Source organism: Pelophylax lessonae, assembly GCF_965119305.1.
Source record: "Pelophylax lessonae genome assembly, chromosome: 3".
In the NCBI taxonomy this organism is placed as follows: Eukaryota; Metazoa; Chordata; class Amphibia; order Anura; family Ranidae; genus Pelophylax; species Pelophylax lessonae.
The window spans coordinates 339,594,692-339,610,061 of record NC_138770.1 but is presented as its reverse complement, the minus strand read 5'-3'; positions in this window follow the sequence as shown (position 1 = coordinate 339,610,061).

The window sequence follows — 15,370 nt, the reverse complement described above, 5'->3', positions numbered from 1 at the left end:
TTTTCAATATTTACATTAGAACAGAGGTAAGGAACTTCCGGTTTCGGCGCCCATGTAGACGGCTGCAGGGAACGGCGGCTCCGTCCTCATCGGCTTAAAAGACCCTAATCCACGGCCCATCCGAGCCATCTGACCCGGCGGACCGCTTCTATACATCCTGGGCACCCGGTAAATATGGACAAGTTTGTACTCCATGGTCATCCCCTCAGACGAGGCCGCACACAAAGCAGAAATGGCGGACGCAGCTCCCCTGCCCGCCACCCCCGCTACACAGGGACATAATCCCACGTCCTTCTAAGACTCTCAGGTCTCCTCACTGGCCCAGGCAGTAGCCACCCTGCTATCCACTACGATTACAGACGCTGTTGATAAAGCCATATCTCAGGGGATGGCACAGCTGAGGAAGGAGCTGGGGGAACATGGAGGCAGGCTAACAGAGCTGGAACACAGGATGTCAGACCTGGAGGACGAACTCCAGAGCTCTTTCTCAATGGACCAGCAAGCCAGGCACACACAGAGATAATTACTAGTTAAATTGGATGACCTGGAGAACCGATCCAGTAGAAACAATTTCCGTATAATAGGGCTCCCTGAGACATAGTGCTGACACTCTCCCTGATTTTTGTATGTCTCGCCTCCCGAAGGCTCTGGGTATCACCTCTCCCTGCACTGTGGAACGGGCACACCACCTGGGGGCCCCTTCCAATGAACGGCGCTCCCCTCGCCCCATCATTGTCCGATACCTTAATTACATAGACAGACAAAATGTACTCAAATCCTTCAGGAATTCCAAATCCTTGCAGATCGATGGCCACAAGCTTCTGATCTTTGCAGACTATTCACAGGAAGTTTTCAGACACAGAAAAGCTTTCCAACCAATCTGCCAAGCCCTCTACCATAAGGCCATAAAATTTACACTAGCTTACCCGGCCATACTGCGTTTCAATGACTCCTCTGGTGAGCAAAAATAATTTTCACATCCAGAAGAAGCCACCCAATACCTCCAGACCTATCTTCATATCTCCATGGAAACCTCTCCCGCTCCCCCGCTCCAACACTCCCAGACTCCGAGGGAGCAGCGCAGCCCTAGAAATGATCCAGCCAAAAAGCTCAGACTCTCCAGCCTTAACTCACGAGCCAGGCCACGCTAAAGACACACTGCCAACATTACCTCCTTTGTGTGCAACCACTGTTCTGCTCCATTTATACCATCATCTGATCTGTTCTCCCTGCTCTTTCCAGGTTCCTGTTATTCCTACCAGCCCTGTGAGACAGCATCATTTGTTCATTTACTGCTTATGTGTCCCTTAGCCTTGCTCCACCGGGAAAGACTCTCTCAGGTCTGCTTCATGCCATGAGGACGACAGTCTCCACTCACCGGTAACGCTGTTTCTCATGTATGTATGTTCTACATGTGGGAAGCAGAGAAGTCTAGGCTTCAACTGTTCACCACCCCTGGTCTACTATCCCTGACCCCCGTTAGGTCTGTTATTTCCCTTGCTCCTGTCTGTACCCCACCAGATGCTCTTTTACTTCCACATGTACTAAGATGTGTATTTTGTATGCTGTGCCATTTCTTTACTGCCTTGACACTGATATGGTTGCTATATCTGCTTTTGTGCCTTCCCCAGACATCTGAACCCACATGAAAATTGTGACATGGAATTTTAAGGGCCTCAGGTCACCTCACAAACGCATGGCTGTTCTCAGGCACCTTAGGCGCCTGCGGACAGACATTGCTATTCTCCAAGAAACACACTTAACTACAAAAGATTTTTTCCGAATGAGGAAACTGTGGGTGGGCCAGGTTTTTGTCACTCCTGCAGTTAAAGGTAAGTAAGGTGTTTTATTGTTGATCCACAAACGCTACCCAAGTGAGCTGATATCGTCCAGTCTTGATGATGAAGGCCGCGTTGCGATCCTTCAGCTCAAAACCTCGACTAAAGAATTGGCGATAGCGGGGGTCTATGCCCCCAACACCCCATACAGGCCCTTTTTTCAACACCTTACTTCCCTTTTAGTTCCTTTTCTCCATCTCCCTCTTCTGGTGGCTGGGGACTTCAACCAGCTTATGGATCCCAAAGAAGACAAGTCCCTAGGTAGACACACCCCTGCCGCTAGAACACCTCCACAGGTTAGTCTACTCTCTACCTTCGTTGAGGCCTTGCACCTCACCGATGTGTGGCGACTGGCCTATCCTGATGCAAAATAATTCTCTTTCTTCTCGCACCCCCACAACACTCTCTCCAGAATTGATAATATTCTCCCTAACGCTCTTATGTTACCTTTTACCACTCAACCTAACATCCATGACATTGCCATTTCTGACCACGCCCCCATTTTGACCGTACTTACCTGTTTCACCAACACTCCACCAATTGGAATATGGCAGTTCCCAACGTACTTGGCTAGGGACCCTGGGGTCCGCACATTCGTCAAGGAGGTTTGGACTGATTTTCTTGCCAACAATGATACCCCGGACTGTTCCCCGACACTGCTCTGGGGACATCTCATCTCCTATGCTGTAGCCTTCAAAAAGAATGTTGCTAAGGAGTATACTTCTGCCAGTGCTTTCCTCAGGGAGGCCCAGGCCGCACTTAACTGCTCCAATACTCCCCAGAACAGGGAACAGTGGCGAATGGCAAAAAGCCGTTTTGATGAGTGGGCGGATACCCGGGAGAATCTACACAAATTCCATCAGGATTGGAAATTCCACCATTTTGGGAATAAGCCTGGTAAATTGCTGGCCTCGCTGTGCAGAGGCCCACACACCCCTTCTCATGTAGCTGCCCTCAAGGATCCGCAATGCACTCTTGTGGATGATCCCAAAGAAATCATAAATATTTTTGAACAATACTACTCCTCTCTTTATAGTCCTGACCCAATCGACGAATCCCTTGCCTCGACGTTGCTGTCAGCGATCCCCCTCCCTACTGTAACACAGGACCACCTGACCATGCTCAATGCTCCCTTAACTTTAGACGACCTCACTGCCATGATTTAACAAATTGGTTTCGGGCAAATCCCCTGGCCCAGATGGTTATACACCTGATTTTTACAAACTGACTTCTGAATCGGTAGCCCCTACTCTCTTAGCAGCATTTAATCACATCCTTTCAGGACACTCATATCTTCCAACTGGCTTCCAAGCTCATATCAAGCTCATACCAAGCTCATACCCAAAAAGGGTAAAGACCCAACTGACCCGGGCTCCTATCACCCTATATAATTACTCAATGTTGATATCAAGATACTTTCCAAAATTATGGCCAACAGGCTTGCCTCTATCCTTCCCTCCCTCTTACACCCGGCCCAAGCCGGATTTTTCCCAGGGAAGATCAGCAACATCCAACATTCCTAAAGTGCTGGTAGCACTCAAATCAGCTAAATCAGACCCTAATACCGAAGCTGCGATCGTCACACTAGACGCCGAAAAGGCTTTCGACAACGTCAGTTTTCGGGGGCTGGATCTGGTCTTGACTAAGTTGGGCTTTTCTGGTCCTATCCTCCATCTAATTCGGGCTATGTACGTACACCCAACGGCTCAGGTGGTCACAGCAGGCAACATATCCCAGCCTTTCCGTCTCTTTAAAGGGACGAGACAAGGCTGTCCACTCTCTCCCCTGCTCTTCAACTTGGCCATTGAGCCGCTCTCTAGATCCTTGGTGTTTCATCTCGCCCTGAAGGGCATTAAGGTGGGATCTCTTTTTGCGGATGATGTGCTAATATTTACCTCTGACCCCCTACACGATCTCAATATTATTCAATCTCTCTTCGGAGACTTTCGCAACTGCGCTGGCCTCCAAATTAACTTCTCTAAAAGCGAGATCCTACCTCAAAATACAGTGCGCATTCCTCCCTGGGCATCCTCCTCCCCATTGAAAGTCACCAACAATTATATCACCTATCTTGGGATCAAAATTGGCAGTCACCCCTCTTCGATATATCGCCTTAACTTCACCCCTATCCTAGAAAAGCTAATGGCAGAATTACGCAACTGGCAACACCTCCCTATCTCCTTTTTCAGCCGCTGTCACCTATTTTAAATATCTAGCTTTCCCAAATGATTATACTATCTGCAGACTATCCCCCTCCTCCTGAAACACTCTGATATACACAGACTTAATTCAGCACTTGCCTCCTTCCTTTGGAAAGGAAGACGCTTCCGCATCGCCCTCCAAAAGCTATACCTCACTAAACGTGCTGGGGGCGTCAGTCTTCCGAATCCCAGAATTTACAATCTCACATGCCTCCTACGTGGGTGTTTGGACTGGATAAGTCAAGAGTCTAGATATACCAACTTTGACCTAGAAACCCAGATGGTGACCCCTCATGATTTGGTTTCTTTGTTGCATTGCGGAAACAGGGATATACCCCCCTCGCTGAGGACGAATGTTCTGACTAGGAACACAGTCTCAGCCTGAAGGAAAGTAAGAAAGAGACTGGGAGTTCCCCATTAGACACCATCCGCTGTTTCCTCTTGCTCAACAACACCCTGCCTTTCATGAATGGTCCACTTATGGCCTGACCTTATTCTCACAACTCTTTGACCTTTCCACTGGTAGACCACTGAGCATATCAGACCTCTCTAATAAATACGGTATCCCCTTTAGCCACTTCCTACACCTTCAACAGGGTATGAGCTTTTTTGACTCTCTATGCCGCCCCAGCCTACTACGCTTCAGGACATCAGTCATGGACTCTTGGATACTTCAAAGCAGGCACAACATTTCCCATCTTTACAAGCCCCTACTTGGAGAACGTTTCAGTCATGTCTCAGACTCGGTAGCAAAACCCTGGAATAAAGTCCTTCACTCTGCTACTGCCCATGAACACGTCCTTGCTGGATATCTTACTACTTGCCGCTTTGTCCACAATGAATTTTGGAGGGAACAACAATTCAAGATCCTCCATATAGCCTACATTCCGCACCTATGCTGGTCATCGGACACATCTCAACACCTTAGTACTTTGTGTAAGGCTCACAAACCTCTTACACAAGCTGTGGGAGTGCCCACCAATCTCTGCCTTTTGGGATCAAACAATTCGACTTATCTCACGTCACACTGGCCTAACTCTCCAGAAGGACATCTACAGTCTCATCTTCAGACACCTGGACCTACAGCTTGATAAGATATCAGGCCGGCTGAAATCTGTGTACTTTAGTCATAAACCCTGGCTAATTACTGCTCTGATGTCAGCCCCCAGGCTCATACTTAGACACTGGGTGGATGTCACTCCGCCCTCCTCTGTGGAACTTCACACAGAACTTTAAGCTCTTATGGCTAAGGAACGCACTGGCCTCACTCTTCATCCTCAACCACGCCCAGACAAATTCCTTCGGAAATGGGGCTGTCTCACTAATCTAGGATCTTTTGATCAGCATTCTTGAACTGCGACCATCAGATTTCAGGCCCATCCCTTTGAATGTACTTCCTACCTTTTCATTATCAGCAGATTCTGACCTGGAACTCAGTTAGTAACGGTGTCCTGCAATATTCTTTCAGCTTTAGCACATTTGGCACGAATAGTTATCTTATTCCCTATGTTAGCTACCTTTAGCTTTGCATCTGTCTCTTCATCCCCCCCTTTCCTCCCCCCCTCCTCTCTCCTATTCCCTCCCTTTCCCTTTCCCTCCCCTCCTCCTCCCCTCCCTTCCTCTCCCATGTTATTCTTTCCTACCCCTCCTTCACTTGATAGATAAAATATTCTACTGTTATTTGATGATTGTGTTCATGTTTTTCAACTTTCATACCTAGAAGTTTATCCATGTACCCGCTCATACGTCCAGTGTAATAATATGTTCTGCATATCAGCTTGTCTTTTTCAATATGCGGCACTACCTTGTTTGTTCATGTTTCTATTTGATAAACTTCAATAAAATATTGTTTAAAAAAAACAGAGGTAAGATCAAATTAAGACTAATGGATTAAATTCTATTTTAAGGTAAACTACTCAATACTAAAATGCAGCCAGTCAAACAAAGCATCATAGTGTTATTTGTGATTATTTATTTATTGTGGACAGCAGTAAAACAAAAAGTGATTCAATTAAATTAAAATCAAGGGATCTGCCAATGTGGAAATACATTATACACAAGTAAAACTATGCTAGAGGGTATCATCCTAAGCAACTGATAGACAGAATTATAGATGTACTGTGTACCCTCAGAAGAAATTGAACAGTAGTGGTGAACAAAAAGAATGCACTCAACACCTAATGTCAAGAAGTAAAAAGTAAAAGCCCAAAAGATGCAGCAAGATTAACAAACATACAAAGTATACAAGATTATCTAAGTGACAAAATAACATAGGTGTTATCATAATATTTTAATTAGGGTTACATATAACATACAAAGGTAGTGTTTTGTTCTCTTCTATTATTAACATGTTACTGTACTGTGAGTAAACTCTCTGTCTAGTTTTAAACTTTTTGTATTGAAATGTTTTCCCAAATGTCATCATATTGTTTCCCAAAGGTCCGCCGTGATTGTTTATTGTCTAATAAAAAAAAAAAAAGTCAACCAATAGTGACTAGCAAGAGGCTGGGGCAGCTGCTTTATCTTCTCATATAAATATGGGAAGGCACAAAATTTTGTTGAAACCAGAACTTATCATTCAGTTAATGATCTGGCAATTTTTAAAATTTACTTGGAGAACCACTTCAACTGTTTTATATGCAGTAAAGACTTTCCTCAACTCAGTGTCTCTGCATTTTCTAATCACATATACTCACAGGTTCAGGATGGCAGTATTTTAAATGTGAATCTTAGATCAGGAACATGGGACATGACCTCAAACTAGCAAGAGGAAAATTCAAACTTCAATTAGAAAGTGATATTTTACCTAAAGTGTGGTTGATAAGTAAGTAAGTGAATTCAAACATGCTTGGGACAAATGTAGATCTTTAATCAGACAAAAATAAATAAATATGTATACTGTATTATATAATGTCTATCTATCTATCTATCTATCTATCTATCTATCTATCTATCTATCTATCTATCTATCTATCTATCTATCTATCTATCTATCTATCTATCTATCTATCTATCTATCTATCTATCTATCTATCTATCTATCTAGGCTAACTTGATGGATTTTAATTTTTTCTGCCATCACTCTTCTATGTTTCTAAGATCAATCCATATGCTTTTTTTGATATCTTATGATTTGGAGATCTTTGAATGAGGATGAGCTCACATCCATGTGCACAGTTAGTGGGGGTCCATGTTTTAAGAGGTTTCATTACAATTTTAGGAGTGGGTTTGTTTGTGTCACAGAATCACAGTTGTAAATGAACATTTTTTTGCACAAGATTACTATTTGGTTTTGAAAGATTGACACTGAACTGTTGGAGAAATGTTTTTTATTTAAAAATCACACTTGATTGTTTACTTTATGTGCATACATTTTTACACATGTTGGACATAATATCATTACTATTCTCTTTATGCAGCACCTTCTAGTGTGCTAGGAGTGTAGATAGGTTTATTTTGGGTTTAGAATAAGGTACATTTGTGCAGGCTTGGCTGGCAGCCAAGCCTGTCTGTGTTTTTCCTGGGTTGGGCAGGGATCCTGGGAGAGCTGGATGACTCACAGGCAGCATCACTGAGACCTCCCCCCTACTTCTCGAACCTACTAGAAACTTCCAAAAGAATGTGGGGGAAGTAAGGTGGAGGTGCCTGGAGTATTCTAAGGGCCCTGACCAATCCCTAATCTGGGTTGATAGGGGTAAGACCCCCTCAATTACTCTGGGTCAGCCCAGCTGGGGAAGAGTATGTTCAGCAGAGCTGGAGATGGAGTGTTAGGCTGTCGGTAGCCTTTGGGGGAGCTCCCCAGTCTGGGAAGGGTGACCATGGGCCTAGCGTGGGTGCATACAGGACCCTCTTCAAGACACATGTCCTGGCAAGGAGGCACGGGAGCAAGAAGATGACAGTGAACTCTGTCAGGCAGGTCTCCAGGAGGACTGGGAACAGACAAGAGGGCTGATGAGTGACACACATTAAGGAGGACTGGGAGGCATGGCTGAGAGGACTGGGATGGAGCAGTCTGGGATGGATGCAGAGCCAGTCAAGAGAACTGTGGTGGCGCAGGCAGTGGTAAGCGACAGCTGCAGCCAGGAGGGCTGGCAGTGCCTGAAGAAGTGGTGCTGGGAGCAGTAGCCACAGATAGGACAGCTAACACTTAAGACTTCCATTTTTTTGCTACACCATAGGGGCCTGCGGTCCCTGGCTGTAGGGGGCATTCATCCAGACCCACCTGAAATTGTGCTAAGTCTGAAACCTGTGCTAGCTGGTCCTAGGAGTAATAGTCTGTAAGCAAGTGTGTGCTGGAGGTAGAAGAGGAGAGAATGTATTTACTGGACTGTAAATACTGTAGTTCAAGTCACTACAGAGTTTCATCATTTAAATTGGCATCCCATGTGCACCCTTCCCCATCCAAGTTCAATTCCCCTAAATGGAAAACGTATGAATTGCATAGTGAGTGAAGCTTCGGTGAGACAGGAGGGATAATTAGAGATGCAAAATAGACTTGCAAATAGGGGTTATCCGATAGAACAGTTAACCCATGAGAGATTGAGAATCCAGTGTCTGGAAATGGGCAGGAGATATGATTTTTAAATCTGATTTTCAGAGTGAGAAAGTGAAGGGAGTACCAATGTTTTTAGGTCCCAAAAGAAGTGTTTTTTCCCCTGCTTATCTTGTATTCAATGCTCTAATATGATCAAGGGCACTTCATTTACACATCCCCATACAGGGAAAACTACTGACATTAAAGGATTTTACACATGTCATAGTACATATTTGGTTTATATCCCTAAATGTCCATGTGGGTTATATTATGTGGGGGAGACCACCCAAAAAATTAAGGGCAGGATATCTCAACATAAATCCTCTATTCATTCCCCACCGTCTGAATTACCCATTGCTAAGCATTTTAGACAGCATGGTCACACTGTAGCTCAATTAAGATTTATGGTAATTGATCACATACCACTACTGAAGAGAGGGGAAATAGGGAGTTAAAGTTACAACTGAGGGAAGTAAATTGGATTTCACGACTAGATACTAGTTATCCTACAGGTTTGAATAAGGATTATGATTTACACCTTTTTTTGTAAATATTTATTTACTATTTTGTTTCTTTTTTTTAGCTGTGTATATGGATAACAAGTAACACTGTTGTATTGTATGTCTCCTGAATATGATTTGTAATATTAGTCTCTATTTTTCTTTGAGTGAAGACCATCCAGGTGATGCTAATTTCCAGTTGATAAGAGGAGTTGCTATATAATGAATGTGATAAGAATCTGATTTTCATGCTTGCTATACCTCATGAATAGTGTTGAGCGAACACGGACTGTATTATTCGTGTTCGTGCCGAATAATTGGATTTTTGTTACCCAAAAACACGGACCCGAAAACTTTACTGTATGTTCGGGTTTAAAATCCGTGTTCAGTCATTTTATTTCCGGGTTTGTATGTAATGGCGCGCTTTTAATGGGGGGCTTTCAACAGCCAATCAACAAGCGTTTAACTGGTGTTCCTTAAGCTATCCCAACCATGTCTACTAATGTATTAGTAGCTGTGATTGGCCATCTGAAGCATGTGACCATGTCTTTATCAGTCAGTTGTGTGCAGCATTTTTCCTTCAGTGCTGCTGACTGTGATAATACACTGCTGTGTTCACATGTGCTATTATTGAGTGATTTTAAAATGTATACACTTTTTTCTATTCCACTATTCAATATACACCCTTTTGGGTTAAAAAAATTAAATTGTGGCATAGTCTGTACTAATCTATTTAAAAATTACAAACTTAAAAGGGGAATTTTCATTTTTTTTTCCCTTCATAGCCTGCAGCAGAGCTAACTGATATAAGACACTGCTGTGTTCACATGTGCTAGTGATTTTAAAATTTATAGACTTTTTTCTATTCCACTATTCAATATATACACCCTTTTGGGTTATAAAAATTAAATTGTGGCATAGTCTGTACTAATCAATTTAAAAATTACAAACTTAAAGGGAAATTTTCTTTTTTTTCCCCCTTCATAGCCTGCAGCAGAGCTGACTGATATAAGACACTGCTGTGTTCACATGTGCTATTGAAAAATCACCAATTTTATATCATATTTTCTATTCCGCTATTCAATCTACACCCTTGAGGTAAAAACAATTAAATTGCGGGATAGTTTGTATCGGTACGTGTGAGATACACCTTTCCAATTTTTGGGGCGCATCTCATACCGCCGAGGATTGCAGGGTGCTTCAGTGTGCCTCCTGCCTGTTCCGAACTCCTCCTACTCCTCATCCTGCCTTTGGGGATACAAAAAATAGTAATCGGGGCATAGTCTGGGTCTGTACGTGTGAGATACATACACCTTTTGATATCATATTTTCTATTCCGCTATTCAATCTACACCCTTGGGGTAAAAACAATTAAATTGCGGGATAGTCTGTATTGGTACGTGTGAGATACACCTTTCCAATTTTTGGGGCGCATCTCATAAAGCCGAGGATTGCAGGGTGCTTCAGTGTGCCTCCTGAAAGTGGGGGGTGTCATGGCGCTCTTCTAATATCCCAAGATGGTACAAGGAATGTGGGTGGATGGGAGGGGGGGGGTTATGGGGCTGCGTGGGGGGGGGAACAAAGTTTGGTACTGTAGGGAAGCTATAGTCCGTGGCAGCCGGCAGAAGCTGGCGCCGCTCTCTCCTTTCTTGCATCAGTGTGCCTCCTGCCTGTTCCGAACTCCTCCTACTCCTCATCCTGCCTTTGGGGGTACAAAAAATAGTAATCGGGGCCTAGTCTGGGTCTGTACGTGTGAGATACATACACCTTTTGATATCATATTTTCTATTCCGCTATTCAATCTACACCCTTGGGGTAAAAACAATTAAATTGCGGGATAGTCTGTATCGGTACGTGTGAGATACACCTTTCCAATTTTTGGGGCGCATCTCATACCGCTGAGGATATCAGGGTGCTTCAGTTTGCCTCCTGCCTGTTCCGAACTCCTCCTACTCCTCATCCTGCCTTTGGGGTACAAAAAATAGTAATCGGGGCCTAGTCTGGGTCTGTACGTGTGAGATACATACACCTTTTGATATCATATTTTCTATTCCGCTATTCAATCTACACCCTTGGAGTCAAAACAATTAAATTGCGGGATAGTCTGTATCGGTACGTGTGAGATACACCTTTCCAATTTTTGGGGCGCATCTCATACCGCCGAGGATTGCAGGGTGCTTCAGTCTCCCTCCTGCCTGTTCCGAACTCCTCCTACTCCTCATCCTGCCTTTGGGGTACAAAAAATAGTAATCAGGGCCTAGTCTGGGTCTGTACATGTGAGATACATACACCTTTTGATATCATATTTTCTATTCCGCTATTCAATCTACACCCTTGGGGTAAAAACAATTAAATTGTGGGATAGTCTGTATCGGCACGTATGAGATACACCTTTCCAATTTTTGGGGAGCATCTCATACCGCCGAGGATTGCAGGGTGCTTCAGTTTGCCTCCTGCCTGTTCCGAACTCCTCCTACTCCTCATCCTGGCTTTGGGGTACAAAAAATGGTAATCGGGGCCTAGTCTGGGTCTGTACGTGTGAGATTCATATTTTCTATTCCGCTATTCAATCTACACCCTTGGGGTAAAAACAATTAAATTGCGGGATAGTCTGTATCGGTACGTGTGAGATACACCTTTCCAATTTTTGGGGCGCATCTCATACCGCCGAGGATTGCAGGGTGCTTCAGTTTGCCTCCTGCCTGTTCCGAACTCCTCCTACTCCTCATCCTGCCTTTGGGGTACAAAAAATAGTAATCGGGGCCTAGTCTGGGTCTGTACGTGTGAGATACATACACCTTTTGATATCATATTTTCTATTCCGCTATTCAATCTACACCCTTGGGGTAAAAACAATTAAATTGCGGGATAGTCTGTATCGGTACGTGTGAGATACACCTTTCCAATTTTTGGGGTGCATCTCATACCGCCGAGGATTGCAGGGTGCTTCAGTTTGCCTCCTGCCTGTTCCGAACTCCTCCTACTCCTCATCCTGCCTTTGGGGTACAAAAAATAGTAATCGGGGCCTAGTCTGGGTCTGTACGTGTGAGATACATACACCTTTTGATATCATATTTTCTATTCCGCTATTCAATCTACACCCTTGGGGTAAAAACAATTAAATTGCGGGATAGTCTGTATCGGTACGTGTGAGATAAACCTTCCAAATTTTGGGGGCGCATCTTCCACCGCTGAGGATTGCAGGGTGTTTCAGTTTTCCTCCTGTTCGGACCTCCTCCTACTCCTCATCCTCATCCTGCCTTTAGGGTACAAAAAATTGTAATCGGGGCCTAGTCTGTGTTTGTACGTGTGATATACTCCGTTTTGTAAAAATTTTTCTATTCCGCTATTCAATATACACCCTGTTTGAGTGTAAAAAATTTAATTACGGCATGGTCTGTATTGGTGCATGTGAGATACACCTTTTTAAATTTGTTTGGCGCATCTCCTTCCACCGCCGAGGATTGCAGGGCGCTTCAGTTTGCCTCCTGTTCCGAACTCCTCCTACTCCTCTTCCTCATCCTGCCTTTAGGGTACAAAAAATTGTAATCGGGGCCTAGTCTGTGTTTGTACGTGTGAGATACACCGTTACAACGTTTTTTATCAAATTTTTCCTATTCTGCTATTCAATATACACCCTTTTGGAGTGTAAAAAATTAAATTACGGCATAGTCTGTATCGGTACGTGTAAGATACACCTTTTAAATTTGTTTGGCGCATCTCCTTCCATCGCCAAGGATTGCAGGGCGCTTCAGTTTGCCTCCTGTTCCGAACTCCTCCTACTCCTCTTCCTCATCCTCCCTTTAGGGTACAAAAAATTGTAATCGGGGCCTAGTCTGTAATTGTACGTGTGAGATACACCGTTTTATATTGAGCAGCAGCAAGATAATGCACCTGGGGCGTAAAAACCCAAGGGCAGAATATAGAATATTTGACACAGTCCTGACCTCAGTATCTGAGGAAAGGGATTTAGGAGTAATTATTTCAGAAGACTTAAAGGTGGGAAGACAATGTAATAGAGCAGCACGAAATGCCAGCAGAATGCTTGGATGTATAGGGAGAGGTATAAGCAGTAGAAAGAGAGAAGTGCTTATGCCGCTGTACAGAACACTGGTGAGACCTCACTTGGAGTATTGTGCGCAGTACTGGAGGCCATATCTCCAGAAGGATATAGATACTCTAGAGAGAGTTCAGAGAAGAGCTACTAAACTAGTACATGGATTGCAGGAAAAAACTTACCAGGAAAGGTTAAAGGACCTTAACATGTATAGCTTGGAAGAAAGAAGAGACAGAGGGGACATGATAGAAACTTTTAAATACATAAAGGGAATCAACTCGGTAAAGGAGGAGAGCAAATTTAAAAGAAGAAAAACTACCACAAGAGGACACAGTTTTAAATTAGAGGGGCAAAGGTTTAAAAGTAATATGAGGAAGTATTACTTTACTGAGAGAGTAGTGGATGCATGGAATAACCTTCCTGCAGAAGTGGTAGCTGCAAATACAGTGAAGGAGTTTAAGCATGCGTGGGATAGGCATAAGGTTATCCTTCATATAAGATAGGGCCAGGGACTATTCATAGGATTCAGATATATTGGGCAGACTAGATGGGCCAAATGGTTCTTATCTGCCGACACATTCTATGTTTCTATGTTTCTACCCCGATTTGTCAGAGCTGCTGCAGAAAGTGCGGGCCGTCTGTGCGCACTTTCGGCGTTCTCACCCTGCTGCTGCTCGCCTGTCAGCGCTGCAGCATAACTTCGGCCTTCCCGCTCACCGCCTCATATGTGACGTGCCCACATAGTGGAACTCCACCTTGCACATGCTGGAAAGACTGTGCGAGCAGCAGCAGGCCATAGTGGAGTTTCAGCTGCAGCACGCACGCGTGAGTCACTCTGCGGAACAGCACCACTTCACCACCAATAACTGGGCCTCCATGCGAGACCTGTGTGCCTTGTTGCGCTGTTTTGAGTACTCCACCAACATGGCCAGTGCCGATGACGCCGTTGTCAGCTTAACTATCCTACTTCTATGCCTCCTTCAAAAAACGATTCGGGCGATGATGGAAGAGGATGTGGCACAGGATGAGGAGGAGGAGGATGAAGAGGTAACATTTCCAAGGCTTTCAGGGCAGTCATTCGCAAGTGGCTCCGAGGGTGGGTTCCTGCACCCACAAACGCCAGGGACACAATTGTCCAGCAGGGGCACAGTTCTGGAGGATGAGGAGGAGGAGATGGAGGAGGAGATGGAACCATGTTCACAGCAGGGTGGCACCCAGGCCAGCTCATGGCCATCACTGGTGCGTGGCTGGGGGGATACAGAGGACACAGACGATACACCTCCCACAGAGGACAGCCTTTCGTTGCCTCTGGGCAGCCTGGCACACATGAGCGATTACATGCTGCAGTGTCTCCACAACGACCGCCGAGTTGCCCACATTCTAACTTGTGCTGATTACTGGGTGGCCACGCTGCTGGATCCCCGTTACAAGCACAACGTACCGTCCTTAATTCACTCACTGGAGCGCGATCGCAAGATGTGCGAGTACAAGCGCATGCTGGTAGACGCGATGCTGCTGGCATTCCCACCTGACAGCGGGGGCCAGAGTGGAAGCACAAGGCCAAGGCAGAGGAGGAGGAAGAGGTCGCCAACGCAACCAGGGCACCGCCAGCACCTCAGAAGGCAGGGTTACCATGGCCGAAATGTGGAAAAGCTTTGTCAGCACGCCACAACAAACAGCAGCACCAGCAGCTCGTATAAAACATCTTAGCAGGAGGCAGCATTTCACCAACATGGTGGAGCAGTATGTGTGCACACGCCTACATGTAGTGAATGACGGGTCTGCCCCCTTCAACTTCTGGGTCTCCAAATTGGGCACATGGCCTGAGCTTGCCCTTTACGCCTTGGAGGTGCTGGCGTGCCCTGCAGCCAGTGTATTATCTGAACGTGTATTTAGCACGGCTGGGGGCGTTATCACAGACAAGCGCAGCCGCCTGTCCAGAGACAATGTGGACAAGCTCACGTTCATTAAAATGAACCAGGCATGGATCCCACAGGACTTTTCCGTACCTTGTGCAGAATAGAGATGGATACCGACCTTACCCAGCCATTGTTATATGTTTGATCTTTCTCACTCTTTTGGGGTGTACCCTCATTTAAAATGACTGAAAAAAAGCAGCGTTGGCTACCTCGTACTCCTCCACCGCCGCTTCTAACTACACCGCCACATCCACCGCCACCTCAACCTCCCTCCTACTCCATATGGGCCTCGTCCTTCACAGATGAAGAAAATTGTTTCAT